The sequence below is a fragment of the Leucoraja erinacea genome, chromosome 3 (assembly GCF_028641065.1).
Source record: "Leucoraja erinacea ecotype New England chromosome 3, Leri_hhj_1, whole genome shotgun sequence".
In the NCBI taxonomy this organism is placed as follows: domain Eukaryota; kingdom Metazoa; phylum Chordata; class Chondrichthyes; order Rajiformes; family Rajidae; genus Leucoraja; species Leucoraja erinaceus.
The window spans coordinates 12,204,670-12,219,179 of record NC_073379.1 but is presented as its reverse complement, the minus strand read 5'-3'; the positions used below and the strand labels follow the sequence as shown (position 1 = coordinate 12,219,179).

The 14,510-nt window shown below is 46.5% G+C and overlaps 1 protein-coding gene across 4 annotated transcripts in view; it reads right to left on the bottom strand.

The window, feature by feature from the left end:
* hmgcs1 (3-hydroxy-3-methylglutaryl-CoA synthase 1 (soluble)) overlaps nt 1-14,510 on the bottom strand; it is a 38,749-nt gene that overhangs the window by 18,847 nt on the left and 5,392 nt on the right. Inside the window, exon 1 of one of the 4 annotated variants that reach the window (XM_055632092.1) lies at nt 11,679-11,978. The exons of 2 other annotated variants lie outside the window; for them this stretch is intronic. The gene's annotated coding sequence lies outside the window, so the exon portion shown is untranslated. Of the gene's footprint in view, nt 1-11,678; nt 11,979-14,510 lie in introns of those variants that run through there. One more of the 4 variants, XM_055632093.1, reaches the window with a different exon arrangement.

Here is a 14,510-nt window from a genome sequence, read left to right as displayed (position 1 = left end):
GTACAATAACTAGTTTTAGAAGACATTTTGGACAGATATATGGAGGGAAATGGGCAAAATGCAGGTAAATGGCACAAGCCCAATATGGCCACTTAGTCGGGCACGAACAAGGTGGGCCGTAGGACCTGCTCCATGCTGGACAGCTCGATGACTCTGTGAATGGTTGAGCTGTTTGGGTCTAAAGATTGGGAGTTTAGAAGAATGAGGCATGATTTTACAGAAACTTAAAAGTGAGGCTTGACAGGGTGGACAACAAAGATGTTTCCCCTCATGGGAGAATCTAGAACGGTGGGAAATAGATTTGCAACAAAAGATCAACCATTTCAGACAGACTTGAGGAATATTGCCCCTGAAGGCTGGGATTCTTTAGATTTCTGGGAGGCTGCATCTGGAGTGTTGTGTTCAGTTTTGGTCACACTGTTATAGGAAGGATGTTGTTAAGCTGGAAAGAGCATAGTGAAGACGTACAAGGATGTTGCCAGGACTTGAGAGTCTGAGCTACAGGGAAAAGTTGGGCAGGCTAGGACTTTATTCCTTGGCTTACATGAGGATAAGGGGTGATCTTATAGAGGTTTATAAAATCACGAGAGGAATTGATAAGGTGTCTTTTTCCACAGATTAGGGATTCAGGATCAAAAGTCTCTAGGTTGAAGGTCAGAAGCGAAAGGTGCAATAGGAACCTGAGGAGCAACTTTATCACTCAAAGTAGTGGGTATATGGAATAAGCCACCAGATGATCAGACACAAAATGCTGGAGTAACTCAGCGGGACAGGCAGCATCACTGGAGAGAAGCAAAGGTTGACGTTTCGGATCGAGACCCTTCCTCAAACTGAGAGTCGGGGGGAAGAGAAACAAGAGATATAGACGGTGATGTAGAGAGATATGGAACAAATGAATGAAAGATATGCAAAACAGTAACAAAAGGAGGTAGTCGAGGTAGGTAGAATAACAACATTTAAAAGACAATTGGACACGCACATGGATAGGAAAAGTTTAGGATATGGGCGAAATCCAGTCAAATGGGATGAGCTTATGTGGGTCATCTTGGCCAGTATGGACAAGTTGATCTGAAGGGACATTTTCCATAATGTGAGACTATGCATGACTCAATGGGAGAGTTATAGAGGCAGAGCAATTTTATAGGTTCCAGGCCAACTGGGATGGTTGTCAATGGTTGCGGGAAACAGACTCTGAGCATCGTGTGGCCAACTTCTGCTGATGTTAGAATTAATCGCAGAATTCTACGGTCGGCAACAAATATTGCGAGGAGAGAGATTTAGTCATATGAACATAGGAGTTAGCAGCTGGCTATTCAACCCCTCAAGCTCGCTGTCTTGCTCAATAAGGTCACACCCGATCTTCTAACCCAGTATATTCACGGTAAACTATCACCAAACTACCTCCAGAGATGACAATAGACAATAGGTGCAGGAGTAGGCCGTTCGGCCCTTCGAGCCAGCACCGCCATTCAATGTGATCATGGCTGATCATCCCCAATCAGTGCCCCGTTCCTGCCTTCTCCCCATATCCCCTGACTGCTATTTTTAAGAGCTCTATCTAGCTCTCTCTTGAAAGCATCCAGAGAACCACCCTCCACCGCTCTCTGAGGCAGAGAATTCCACAGACTCACCAATCTCTGTGAGAAAAAGTGTTTTCTTGTCTCCGTTCTAAATGGCTTACTCCTTATTCTTAAACTGTGGCCCCTGGTTCTGGACTCCCCCAACATCGGGAACATGTTTCCTGCCTCAAGCGTGTCTAAACCCTTAACAAACATATATGTTTCAATGAGATTCCATCTCATCCTTCTAAACTCCAGAGTGTACAAGCCCAGCTGCTCCATTCTCTCAGCATATGACAGTCCCGCCATCCCGGGAATTAACCTAGTAAACCTACGCTGCACTCCCTCAATAGCAAGAATGTTCTTCCTCAAATTAGGGAACCAAAACTGCACACAATACTCCAGGTGTGGTCTCACTAGGGCTCTGTACAACTGCAGAAGGACCTCTTTGCTCCTATATTTGATTCCTCTTGTTATAAAGGCCAACATGCCATTCGCTTTCTTCACTGCCTGCTGCCTGTCTCGCTGAGTTACACCTGCATTTTGTGTTTACCTGTAACTTAAACCAGCATCTGCAGTTCTTTCCTCACCCAACTACCAAGTGCCGCCACCAGGACAAGGGGCCTTTATGGCCAAGTTAAGAATCTGCGGGGTTTTTTAAACGTCTTTGGACTTGAATCATACAAAAATAGCTCTGGAAATGTGCTGATTCTTGTAGACTGTCTCAGGGTTATCGCCATATCCTACACTTTGGTATTTAAGTATGATCGTGCCTTTGTATAGCAAGACTTTTACTGAACTGAATGAAGAATAGAGAAAGGCCTGGATAGAGTGAATGTGGAGAGGATGTTTCCACTAGTGGGAGTCAAGGACCAGAGGTCACAGCCTCAGAATCGAAGGACATAGCTTTAGAAAGATGAGGAGGAATTTCTTTAGTCAGAGGGCGGCGAATCTGTGGAATTCATTGCCACAAATGGCTGTGCAGGCCGTCGATGGATATTTTTAAGGCGGAGATAGACAGATTCTTGATTGGCATGGATGTGAGGGGATATGGGGAGAAGGCAGGAGAATGGGGTTGAGAGGGAAAGATAGATCAGACATGATTGTATAGCGGAGTAAACTTGATGGGCCAAATGACTGGATTCTGCTCCTATAACTTAAAAACTTTATGAAGAAAACAATAGAGTCTGAAGAAGGGTCTCGATCCGAACGTCACCGATTCCTTCTCTCTAGAGATGCTGCCTGTCCCGCTGAGTTACTCCAGCATTTTGTCTCTATCTTCGGTTTAAACCAGCATCTGCAGTTCCTTCCTACACATGAAGAAAACAATTGTCACTGTACCTAGGTACACGTGTCAATAAAGTACCACTGAACCATTGGCTGGAGAAACCGATTCCAGACTCTATCTCTGCTCTGCTGTTTTAATGTGGGTGCTCGTTGTCGTGTCTACCTTCGATTTTTCCACATTTTTGTCTACCTTTGAATGAGGAAGATGATCAGTTCCTTTATAGAGGCCCTCTTGACCGGCACTAACATTAAATCCACAGAATGAGACAAAGTAACAGCTAATAAACAACCTGACACAATTTTCAATCCCTCCCCACTTTCTTCGCATCACTCATGCACTTCCTTCGCTGTTTACCCAGCTTATCGACAGATCAAAGATACAAAGTTCGCAAAGAGACAGTCCTGTCCACACAGAGCTATTTACTTTGAACAAATCCAACTGAATGACCTTAACGTTGGCAGTGAGAAATGTAGGTGAAAGGTCCAGCTGGGTGTTGTGTTCCAGCACCATTACATGTCTTGTGCAACCTCCAGAAACACTGCGAAGACACGCCAAGGATTAAAGCAGGGCCAGCTCGGAAACAGGCCCTTAGGCCACCAAGTCCGCACCGACCAGCGATCCCCTATAAACCAGTATGTCTTTGGAGTGTAGGAGGAAATAGGAGCACCCGGAAAAAACCTCAGCAGTCACACGGAGGCCACACAAACAGAACCTATACTCAGGATGGAACCCAGGTCTCTGGCACTGAAAGGCAGCAACTCTACCACTGTGCTGTCCTAAAGCTCACAAAGTGCTGGAGTAACTAAGCAGATGGTGCAGCAACTCTGGAGAACATGGACAGGTTGAGACTTGTCTTCAGAACATCATCCATGGTCACCAGAGATGCTGCCTGACCTGCTGAGTTACTCCAGCACTTTGTGTATTAACTAACACCTGCAATTCTTTGTTTTTTCCTCTCCGGACCTATCTGTTCTCAGCCTCCTCTATTGCCAGAGTGAGACTACGCACAAGCAGGAAGAAGGGCACCTCATAAGCATCCAGAATGCTGCCTAAACCAGAGGGTATTAACTAGAAGTGGAGGATGAATAAACTTTAAATGTTGGAAGCAAGCGTTGAAAGTTGCATTTTTTTCCTCTATCCACCCGAACATACATTGAAATAGAACAGCACAAGAACAGGCCCTTCGGCCCACAATGTCTGTGTTGAACATTGTGCCAAGAAGCCTCTTAAAAGCCTCTTAAACGTCACTATTGTATCTGCCTCCACCACCACCCCTGGCAGCGCGTTCCGGCGTGGAAGATTGCAAACTTCACGTGGTCCGCCCTGTTTCGACTAATGCAATCAACTCAACGTGCACAAACGGAAGATCAAAAAGAACAAGTTGTCCAACAACTTCAGGCTGTGCACGCCACACGAAAGAAAGCAGCGCATTCTAAGCACCCACCACCCTCTATAAAAAAACTTGCCTCCTTTCAACGTTGCCCCTTTCACTTTTCAAATGTATACACCTTTTACATTCTTGGTAATCTCTTGAGGTCATACAACAGGAAAACAGCCATTCGGCCCATCTCGTCTATGCCAACCGGTGCGCAACCATCTGTATTAATACCATCTTCCAGCACTTGTATGACGAGCACATCTATGCATTTCTTAAATACCACCAATGAGTCTGCTCCCACCAGTGTTTCCAGCAGTGTGCTCCAGGTACTCGCCACTCCCTGGATGAAGAAGAACCCCCTAAGATTCCTTATAAACCTTTCCCCCCTTACCTTATATAGGACTCTGGTGAGACCACATCTGGAGTATTGTGTCCAGTTTTGGTCTCCTAATTTGAGGAAGGACATCCTTGTGATTGAGGCAGTGCAACGTAGATTCATGAGATTGATCCCCGGGATGGCGGGACTGTCATATGAGGAAAGATTGAAAAGACTAGGCTTGTATTCACTGGATGCTAGATGCAGGAAAAAATTTCCCAATGCTGGGTGAGTCCAGAACCAGGGGCCACAGTCTTAGAATAAAGGGGAGGCCATTTAAGACTGAGGTGAGAAAAAACTTTTTCACCCAGAGAGTTGTGAATTTGTGGAATTCCCTGCCACAGAGGGCAGTGGAGACCAAATCACTGGATGGATTTAAGAGAGAGTTAGATAGAGCTCCAGAGGCTAGTTGAATTAAGGGATATGGGGAGAAGGCAGGCACGGGTTATTGTTTGGGGACAATCAGCCATGATCACAATGAATGGCAGTGCTGGCTCAAAGGGCCGAATGGCCTCGTCCTGCACCTACTTTCTATGTTTCTAGGCCCTTTTGTGTTATTCAACTCTGATATAGAACATCACAGCACAGGAACATGCCCTTTGGCCCACATCAGTATGGAACATGATGCCAAGTTAAACTAATCCCCTCTCCCTGCACGTGGTCCACATCCCTCCATTCCCTGCATAAGCACGTTGATCTAAAAGTCGCATTATTACCACCATCTTATCTGCCTCCATCACTCTGGTACTCACTACTGTAAAAAAATGATACTCAATACATCTCCTTTGAACTTTTCCCCTCTCACGTTAAAGCTCTGCCCTCTAGTCTTTGACATTTCCTCCCTGAGGAAAAGTTTCTTTCTCTATGCCCCTCATAGTTTTGTATACCTCAGTCGCATCCACTCTGAACCTCCTGCACTCCGCGGGGGCTGAACAGACCATAACGGGTACCTGAAAGAGCTAACAATGAGGCAGCTGATGACTGTTGGAACCTGTGACTGTGAATGTTCCAACTGCCCACACAGCTGCCGTTGCATTTCATCAGAAGCTTTCCACCCTTACAGCAGACATCCTGGCAGTGTTGGCCAAAAACCACAAGACTAAGCAGAAGATTATTAGTTGCTGCCTCTTCAAATTATTCGTAGTGTTACACAACCAACCCCGTCATTCCCTCTTTTCCCCGCTCCCGTCCGGCACAAGGTGCAGAAGCTTGAAAGCACTCGCCACCAGACTCAGGAACAGCTTCTCCCCTTCAGCTTCTGTCCTTCCATAAGCTAGGGTACTGTCCGATTCACCGCTACCCCATTGCGGACATTGGACTTTGTCTCTGGAACCGATGCGCAACAATGCTGAGAACTATAGCCTACATTCTGTATCTTCCCCTTTGGTCTACCTATTGTACTGGAGTTTGACTTGAATGTATTATATTATCTAATGTTTTGCAAAACAAAGCTGTTCACTGCACCTCGTTATACTTGCCAATAATAAACATAACTTAAACCATCAGAATCTCGTCACGAGGAACTATAATTAAAGACTACACCCTCTGAGATTAGCAGACCTCTTTACATTATAATATAAGCACATGATGCTCTGTCTGGGTTAGCTGGCAGCGTTTAAAAGCTTTAAAAGAATGTGCTAGGATATTGTAAACAGGATCGCGGCTCTGATGGCAAAAAAATCGCAACCTCCACGAGAAACAATGGGAAATATGAAGCCATTTTCCAAGCACTAGGCTGAGATTGCATTAATGATTCAGTGAAAGGCATGAGCCGGCAGAGATAGGGCGAATTGACAGTCTTTTCTCAGGTTTGGAGAATCAAGAACAAGAGGGGATAGATCATAAAATATAGGAGCAGAATTAGACCATTCAGCCCATCGAATCTACCCACTATTTAGGTCGGCATAGTGATAAAGTTGCTGCCTTAAAACGCTGAAGGTCCAGGTTCAATCCTAACAACGGGTGCTGTCTGTAGGGAGTTTGTTCATTCTGCCCGTGACCTGCCTGGGTTTTCTCCGGGATCTTCGGATTCCTACCACACTCAAAGATGTACAGGGTAATTGGCTTGGCATAATTGTAAGTTGGCCCTAGTGTGTAGCATAGTGCTAATGTGCGGGGATCACTGGTCAGCACAGACTCAGTGGGCTGAAGGGCCTGCTTCCGCGCTGTATCTCTAAACTAAACTAAACTAAACTAATCCTGATCATGGCTGACCTATTTTTCCTCTTATCCCCAAACTCCTGCCTTTTCACTGTAGCCCTTGACACCTTTACCAATCAAGACCTATCAATCTCCATTTTAAAAATACCCCGTGTCTTGGCCTCCACAACCGTCTGTGACTATGAATTCCATCGGCTTCATGTAAGAGGAGAAAGAGCTAATAGGAATTTGAGAGGCAACATTTTCACTCATAGGGTAGCTGCCTCTTCAAGTTATTCGTGGGTCTACGGAACGAGCTGCCAGAGGGGGTAGTTGAGGCAGGTACTATACCGACAGTTGCAAAATACTTGGACAGGTACATAGATAGGAAAGATTCAGAGGGACATGGGACATACCTGGGCAAATAAGAATAGTTTAGATGGGGTATCTTGGTCATCATGGAAGAGTTTAGCTGAAGGCCCCGTTTATGTGGTATATAAAGGGTCTGTCCCACTGTATGAGGTAATTCAAGAGCTCCCGAGTTTTCCCCCGACTCGAACTCAGAGAATGTCCGTAGCGGATCCATAGGAGTTCGTGGATGTCTCGTAGTGGCTCGTACGAGTAATGGTAGGTACTCGGTAAATCTGGTAAACTTGTGACGTTTTTTCAACACTGTGGAAAAATATCCACGAGTAAAAAAATACTCGTGATGAAAAAAATTGTTACTTTTTACTCGTACGAGCCGCTACGAGACATCCACGAACTCCTACGGACCCGCTGCGGACATTCTCCGAGTTCGAATCAGGGGAAAACTCGGGAGAACTCTTGAATTACCTCGTATAGTGGGGCAGGCCCTTAACTCTGTCAGCTGCCATCTTTCTGTACACATTCAGTCAGTGACCCTGACAGATGCTGACAAGGTGAAAATAGAGAACATGGTTTCCATTGCGGGAGAATATAGAACAAAGGATCTGTTTAAATATCAGATGCCATCTTTTTAGGATAATTCTCAATAGCTAACAGACACCTTAATAGCCACCTTAATTCTTAATAGGTTCTAGATTAATCCCTTAATAGATATCTTAATTCCTTCATATTAATTTTTAATAGCCACCTTAATTTCTTAATAGCCACCCTAATTCCTTTATAGCCACCTTAATTTCTTAATACCCACCCTAATTCCTTTATAGCCACCTTAATTTCTTAATATTAATTACTAATAGCCACCTTAATATTAATTGTTAATAGTCACCTCAATTTCTTAATAGTCACCTTAATTCTGAATAGCCACCTTAACTTCTTAATATTAATTCTTAATAGCTACCTTAATTCCTTAATATTAATTGTTAACAGTCACCATAATTCCTTTATATTAATTCTTAATAACCATCAATTCATTATTAATTCTTAATAGACACCTCATCCCTTTTTATTAATTCTTAATAGCCACCATAATGCCTTAATATTAATTCTTAACAGACAATTCCTTGATAGCCACTCTTAATAGGTAACAGACACCTCAGTAACAGGAATACCCATTTAAGACATACATGATACGACCAAAGAACAGAAGATGTCGGAAACACTCAGCAAGTCAGGCCAAAGAACCTTTGTCAGACCTTCGACATGATATGTTAACACTATTACTCCTGAGACAGATGCTGCCTGGCCTGCTCCAACAATTTCTGCTTTTCTTTATCAGATTCCCAGCATCTGCAGTTCAGTGTTGTTCAAACATGTCTTTTTTTTTTCTCCCTGAGGGCTAAGAGTGTTTGAAATTCTCTTCCTTGAAGGGTGGTGGAAGCAGTGTTGGAACATAAGGCAGAAGTAGATCTTGCCCTGAGAGCCAGCATCGACACGATGAGCCAAACGGTCCCCTTCAACAGCATAAAAGAGATGAAAGTACTCGGGAGAATTGGAGGAGGCCGAGAAGGTGGGAATAAGATCACATATGTTTGTGCACTCACGAGATCGTATGTCGACACAGCAGAGTCTAGTTTTCAGTTGGATTGTTATCTCTAAAACGACAGAGGCTAAGGAGAGACCTGATAGAAGTATATAAAATGATGAGAAGTATAGATAGGATAGACATTCAGAAACTTTTCCCCATGGTGGAAACGTCAAAAACGAGTGGGCTTAGCTTTAAGGTCAAAGAGGCAAAGTGAAAGGAGTGATGTGAGGCATTTATTCATTGCACAATAAATGTATTTATTGAATTATTCATTCATTCATTTATTAATTATGCAGAGGGTGGTGAGTGCCTGGAATGCAGGTGGTGGAGTTAGTTGTACAATAGGGGGGGGGAGTTAGTTGTACAATAGAGCAGTTATGATTGCCAATCTGCTTCTGAGACCAGCCTGCAGAGCATCGCCTGGCTTGGGTGCCACCTTGCGTTTCCATCTCATAAAAGCTTCATAACGCCACTATTATCATTGCTTTCGCCATCTCCTGCGGCAACACATTCCAGACACCCAGTATCCATTGAGTTTTGTGTTTACAAAACTGTTATGCTGCTGCAAGTAAGTGTTGCATTGTTATGCTTCAGGACATATATGACTATAAAACACTCATGACCTTTCCAATGAGGGTCTTCATCAAGCCAAACTCATGGGTTTTCTCAAGAGGTAGTTCATGGGGAGGTTAAATAATCCGCAAGTGTAATTTGAAGCAGGAATTCTCCCCACCTTTGAAGGGGTAAGACCACATATTCACCAGTATTATAGGTAGAGTGGTCTACAACTCTAATGATTACAGTCAAAATAATATCAGAGCAGACCTCATCAAACTTTATTTTTTCTTTGTAGTCTACATGTGTGTGGAGCTGCTACAAGCAATATTTTTATTGCACCTGTACCTCACCGTATTTGAAAGGCGACTAACTTCCTCGCCATCTTAAAGAACAACAGTCCAGCACAGGAACAGGCCTTTTGGCCCACAATATCTCTGTGCCGAGCATGCCGAACAGACCAATTCTTGTCTGCCTGCACATGATCCATATCCATCCATTCCCTGCCTAGCCATGTTCCATTCTAAAAGCCTCTTCAACACCACTATTGTATCTCCCACCACCACCTCCCCTGGCTGTGTCTTCCAGGCACCCACCACCCTCTACGTAAAGAAACATGCCCCTGCATATCTCCCTTAAACTTTCCCACTCTCACCTTAAAGTCACGCTGTGAGATCGTTGACATTTCCACCCTGGGAAATTGGTTCTGACTGTATAATCTATCTATGCCTCTCATAATTTTATATACTTCTATCAGGTCTCCTCTCAACCTCTAGCGTTCCAGAGAAAACAATCCAAGTCTGTCGAACCTCTCATCTAGCAGATGGTTTTTCCATCCTGGAAGAAATGTTCTGTCTGCCCTATATATACCATGCATAATTTGATATACTTCTGTCAGCTCTCCCCTCAGCATCGAATATCCTAGAGTAAACTTCTGGTCAAGATGCACTGAAATAGGTGACAAGATTCAAGATTCAGGAGAACAATATGACCACAGTCGGTACAGACTTCTTAAAGATATGTGTGGAGGACTGCATCCCGACAAAAACTTGACAGGGGACAGAAAAAGAAAGGTAGGTCAGGGTCAAGGTTGGGGCTCTGGGTCAAGGTTGGGGCTCTGGGTCAAGGTCGGGGACAAGAATGGTGCTTGGGGTCAGGGCTCGGGGGTCAAAGTCAGGGATGAGGTTCGTGGTCAATGTCAGAGCCAAGGATGGGGTTTGAGATCAAGGTCGCATCATGGTCAGGGCTCTGGGTCAAGGTCAGAACCAAGGGGATGGGGTTCAAGGTCAAGGTAGGGATCAAAGTCAGGGCGCGGGGTCACGGTCGGGGTCACAGCCAGGGCAGGCAGGAGGGGCCAAACAGCCTCCTGCTATCTCACCCATCCGCATTTTTCTTTCCTTCCTCGTGTCCTGGGGCCACTTGTCACACGAACTACCCCCCTTGGTACACGATGCTCCGATCGGTTAAACCGTTAACCAACTGTCCCTCCCTCCCACTCAACGTTTCAAGGTCAGTTTACTGTCACATGGACCAATTAAGGTACAGTGGAATTTAAGTTACCATACAGCCATACTAAGTGAAAAGCAATAAGACGCACAACCACATAAAAATCAATATAAACATCCACCACAGTGGATTCCACATTCCTCACTGTGATGGAAGGCTATACAGTTCAATCTTCTTCCTCTTGATCTCCCGCGGTCGGAGCTGTCAAACTCCCCTCACGACCCTGTGTGGGATCTCACTGTCATGACCACGACCCAAAACCCAGCGGGATGGGCGGGTGGAGACCGCTGCTGGGTAGGTGGGATGGAGGGTGTGTGGAGGGAGGGGGAGCTGGAGGGAGGGAGGGGAGAATGAGGTGGAGGGAGATAGTGTGGAGAGATGGAGGGTGTGTGGAGGAAGGGGAGGCGGGAGGGAGGGAGGGGGGAAGGAGGTGGAGGGAGTGTGGAGCGATGGAGGGTGTGTGGAAGAAGGGGAAGCTGGAGGGAGATAGTGTGGAGGGATGGAGGGTGTGTGGAGGAAGGGGGAGCTGGAGGGGAGAATGAGGTGGAGGGAGTGTGGAGGGATGGAGGGTGTGTGGAAGAAGGGGGCGCTGGAGGGAGATAGTGTGAAGGGATGGAGGGTGTGTGGAAGATGGGGGAGCTGGAGGGAGATAGTGTGGAGGGATGGAGGGTGTGTGGAGGAAGGGGGAGCTGGAGGGAGAATGAGGTGGAGGGAGTGTGGAGGGATGGAGGGTGTGTGGAAGAAGGGGGCGCTGGAGGGAGATAGTGTGAAGGGATGGAGGGTGTGTGGAAGAAGGGGGGAGCTGGAGGGAGGGAGGGAGAGAATGAGGTGGAGGGAGTGTGGAGGGATGGAGGGAGTGTGGAGGGATGGAGGGTGTGTGGGGTGGAGAGACGGAGCTTTACCCCCCACCCGGCACCGACACTCACCGGCGCGGCCGCTGCCTCTGTCTGTCTGTCTGTCCCCGGGCTCGGGGCTGGGCCGCGTTGTCCCTGGTTACCGGGGCCCGGACTCACCGCTGCTGCCGCTCCTCCTTCTCTCCGCTGTGGCCCGGCGCTCGGAGCGTCGCCGGCAGCCGCGGTCCCCGCCTGCCCGCTCTCTGTGTGACTATGTCTGTGTCTGTGTCTCTCTCCTTCTCTCTCTGTGTGTGTCAGCGGCCGCCCCGCGACCTCCGCTCGCCTCCCCTGGGCGGCGCCATCTTGGCCTGGCTGGCGCGCTGCACACTGCGCCTGCGCCAGCACGCCGCCCCCTGCCGGGCACCCCGGGCAACAGCAGCTACTCGCCACCACACCTCACCAACATGTCCCATCCACGCCAGTCCCCCACCCCACCTGCCTGCCTGCCTTTGGCCCAGATATCTCTCCAAACCTGCCTCATCCATGTCCCTGTGATAGGAGACACAAAATGCTGCAGTAACTCAGCCAGTCATGCAGCATCGCTGGAGAAAAGGAATAGGTGGTGTTTCGGGTCGAGACCTTTCTTCAGTTTTATGTGTGTCTGACCCGCTGAGTTACTCCAGTTTTTTATGTTTATCTTCGGTTTAAACCAATTCTTTCAGCAATTCCTTTTTACACTATCCATTTCCCCTATCTAATTATCTTTTAAATGTTGTTCTTTATACCTGTCTCAATTGCCTCCTGTGGCTAAATGTAATAAGAAAGAACTGCAGATGCCCCTTATAGGCAGCACGGTGGCGCAGCGGTAGAGTTGCTGCCTCACAGCGCCAGAGACCCAGGTGCGTGTGTGTCTGTGTGTGTGTTCTGGTCCTGGTGGGCCGAAGGGTCTATCTCAGCACTATATCTCTAAACACTAAAACTGCTGGTTTATACCAGATAAAACACAAAGTGCTGAACTAACTTAGCAGGCAGCATCTCCGAAGAAAATAGGACGTAATTTTAGAAAGAGGAGGAAGAAATTCTTCAGTGAATCCTGTGGAATTAATAGCCCCAGAAGGCTGCGGAGGCCAAGTCAATGGATATTTCTAAGGCAGAGATTGACAGATTCTTGGTTAGTAAGGGTGTCAGGGGTTATAGGGAGAAGGCACAAGAATGGGGTTGAGAGGGAAAGATAGATCAGCAATGATTGAATGGCGGAGCAGACTTGATGGGCCGAATTGCCTAATTCTGCTCCTATAACTCATGAACATTAACTTTTGCCTTCTGCACTTCAAGATAAACAAGCCTATCCTCATAACTGAAACACACCAAATAATGCACCATCTCCTCTGCACCCTCTCCACTGAAAACATGTCCTTCCTGCAGTGTCCATGTTCAACTGCAAGAGCTGGTTTGTTGCGGAAAAATAATACAAAGTACCTCGTGTAAGGTGAGAAGAGAAAAAAAAAAAACAGGTGGCAGAGATGCTGCCCTACAGCACCATAGACCCGGGTTCGATCCTGATTACGGGTGCTGTCTGCACGGAATTTGTAGATGCTCCCTGTGACCACATGGGTTTTCTCCGGGTGCTCAGGTTTCCTCGCACACTCCAAAGACGTGTGGGTTTGTAGGTTAACCGGCTTCTGTAAATTGTCCCTGGTATTTTGGATGCAAAACTGGGATAACATAGAATTGGCTAGTTAGTTTAGTTTATTGTCACATGTACCGAGTTACAGTGAAAAGCTTTTTGCTGGTAGGCCGAAGGGCCTGTTTCCATGCTGTATTTCTAAATTTTAAACTAAGTCAACACAAAATCCGAAAGGGACAACAGATTTTGTCAAAGGTACATGTCGCGTGTTTTCTAGGAAAGCAAACTTTCCATAAAGTGCAGGTCTTATTTATATATATTTTTAAAAGACACACATTCCTGGTGTGACTTAGCAGGTCAGGCAGCATAACTGGAGAACATGGATAGTCCACATTTCTGGACAGGACCCTCCTGTGCACTGATTGCAGGGGAGGGAGGGGAGAAAGCTAGAAGAGGCGGGGTGGGAAAATACATAATAATAATAAGGAACAGTGGATGCTGATGTATACAAAAAAGACACCAGACTGATTGTAGAGCAAACAAAAATGGAAGTAATGAAAAAAACAGGACAACTCAGGGCTGGTAGCAGATGACCTCGGGTAAGAATATTTTAAGAATAAGGGGTAAGCCATTTAGAACGGAGACGAGGAAACACTTTTTCACACAGAGAGTTGTGAGTCTGTGGAATTATCTGCCTCAGAGGGCGGTGGAGGCAGGTTCTCTGGATACTTTCAAGAGAGAGCTAGATAAGTCTCTTAATGATAGCGGAGTCAGGGGAAATGGGGAGAAGGCAGGAACGGGGTACTGATTGTGGATGATCAGCCATGATCACATTGGATGGCGGTGCAGGCTCGAAGGGCCGAATGGCATACTCCTGCACCTATTGGAAGGAGGTTCCCCGATAGGCTGACTGTTGGCTAGTGACTGGTGTGAGCCCAAGAGGGATGGATAATTATGAATGGTGGAACTGGTTAATGGACCTTTAGTGGAGGAAGGAGAGGGGTGGCGGGGGAAAGAGGAAGGGGAGGATGGAGGGGCAGCACAATGTCTGGCAGGTAACAAGTGATACTGAGGGCAGAATCTCGGCATTGTAGCACATCGGTTACAACGAGAAAGTCTAATGTCCGTAATGGGGTAGAAGCCATTCCTGAGTCTGGTGGTGCGCGCTTTCAAGCTTCTGTACCTTCTGCCGGATGGGAGCAGGGAGAAGAAGGAATGACTGGGGTGGGACAGGGACAAGTCTTTGATCATGTTGGCTGCTTTCCCAAGGCAGCGTGAAGTGTAGATGGAGTCAACGG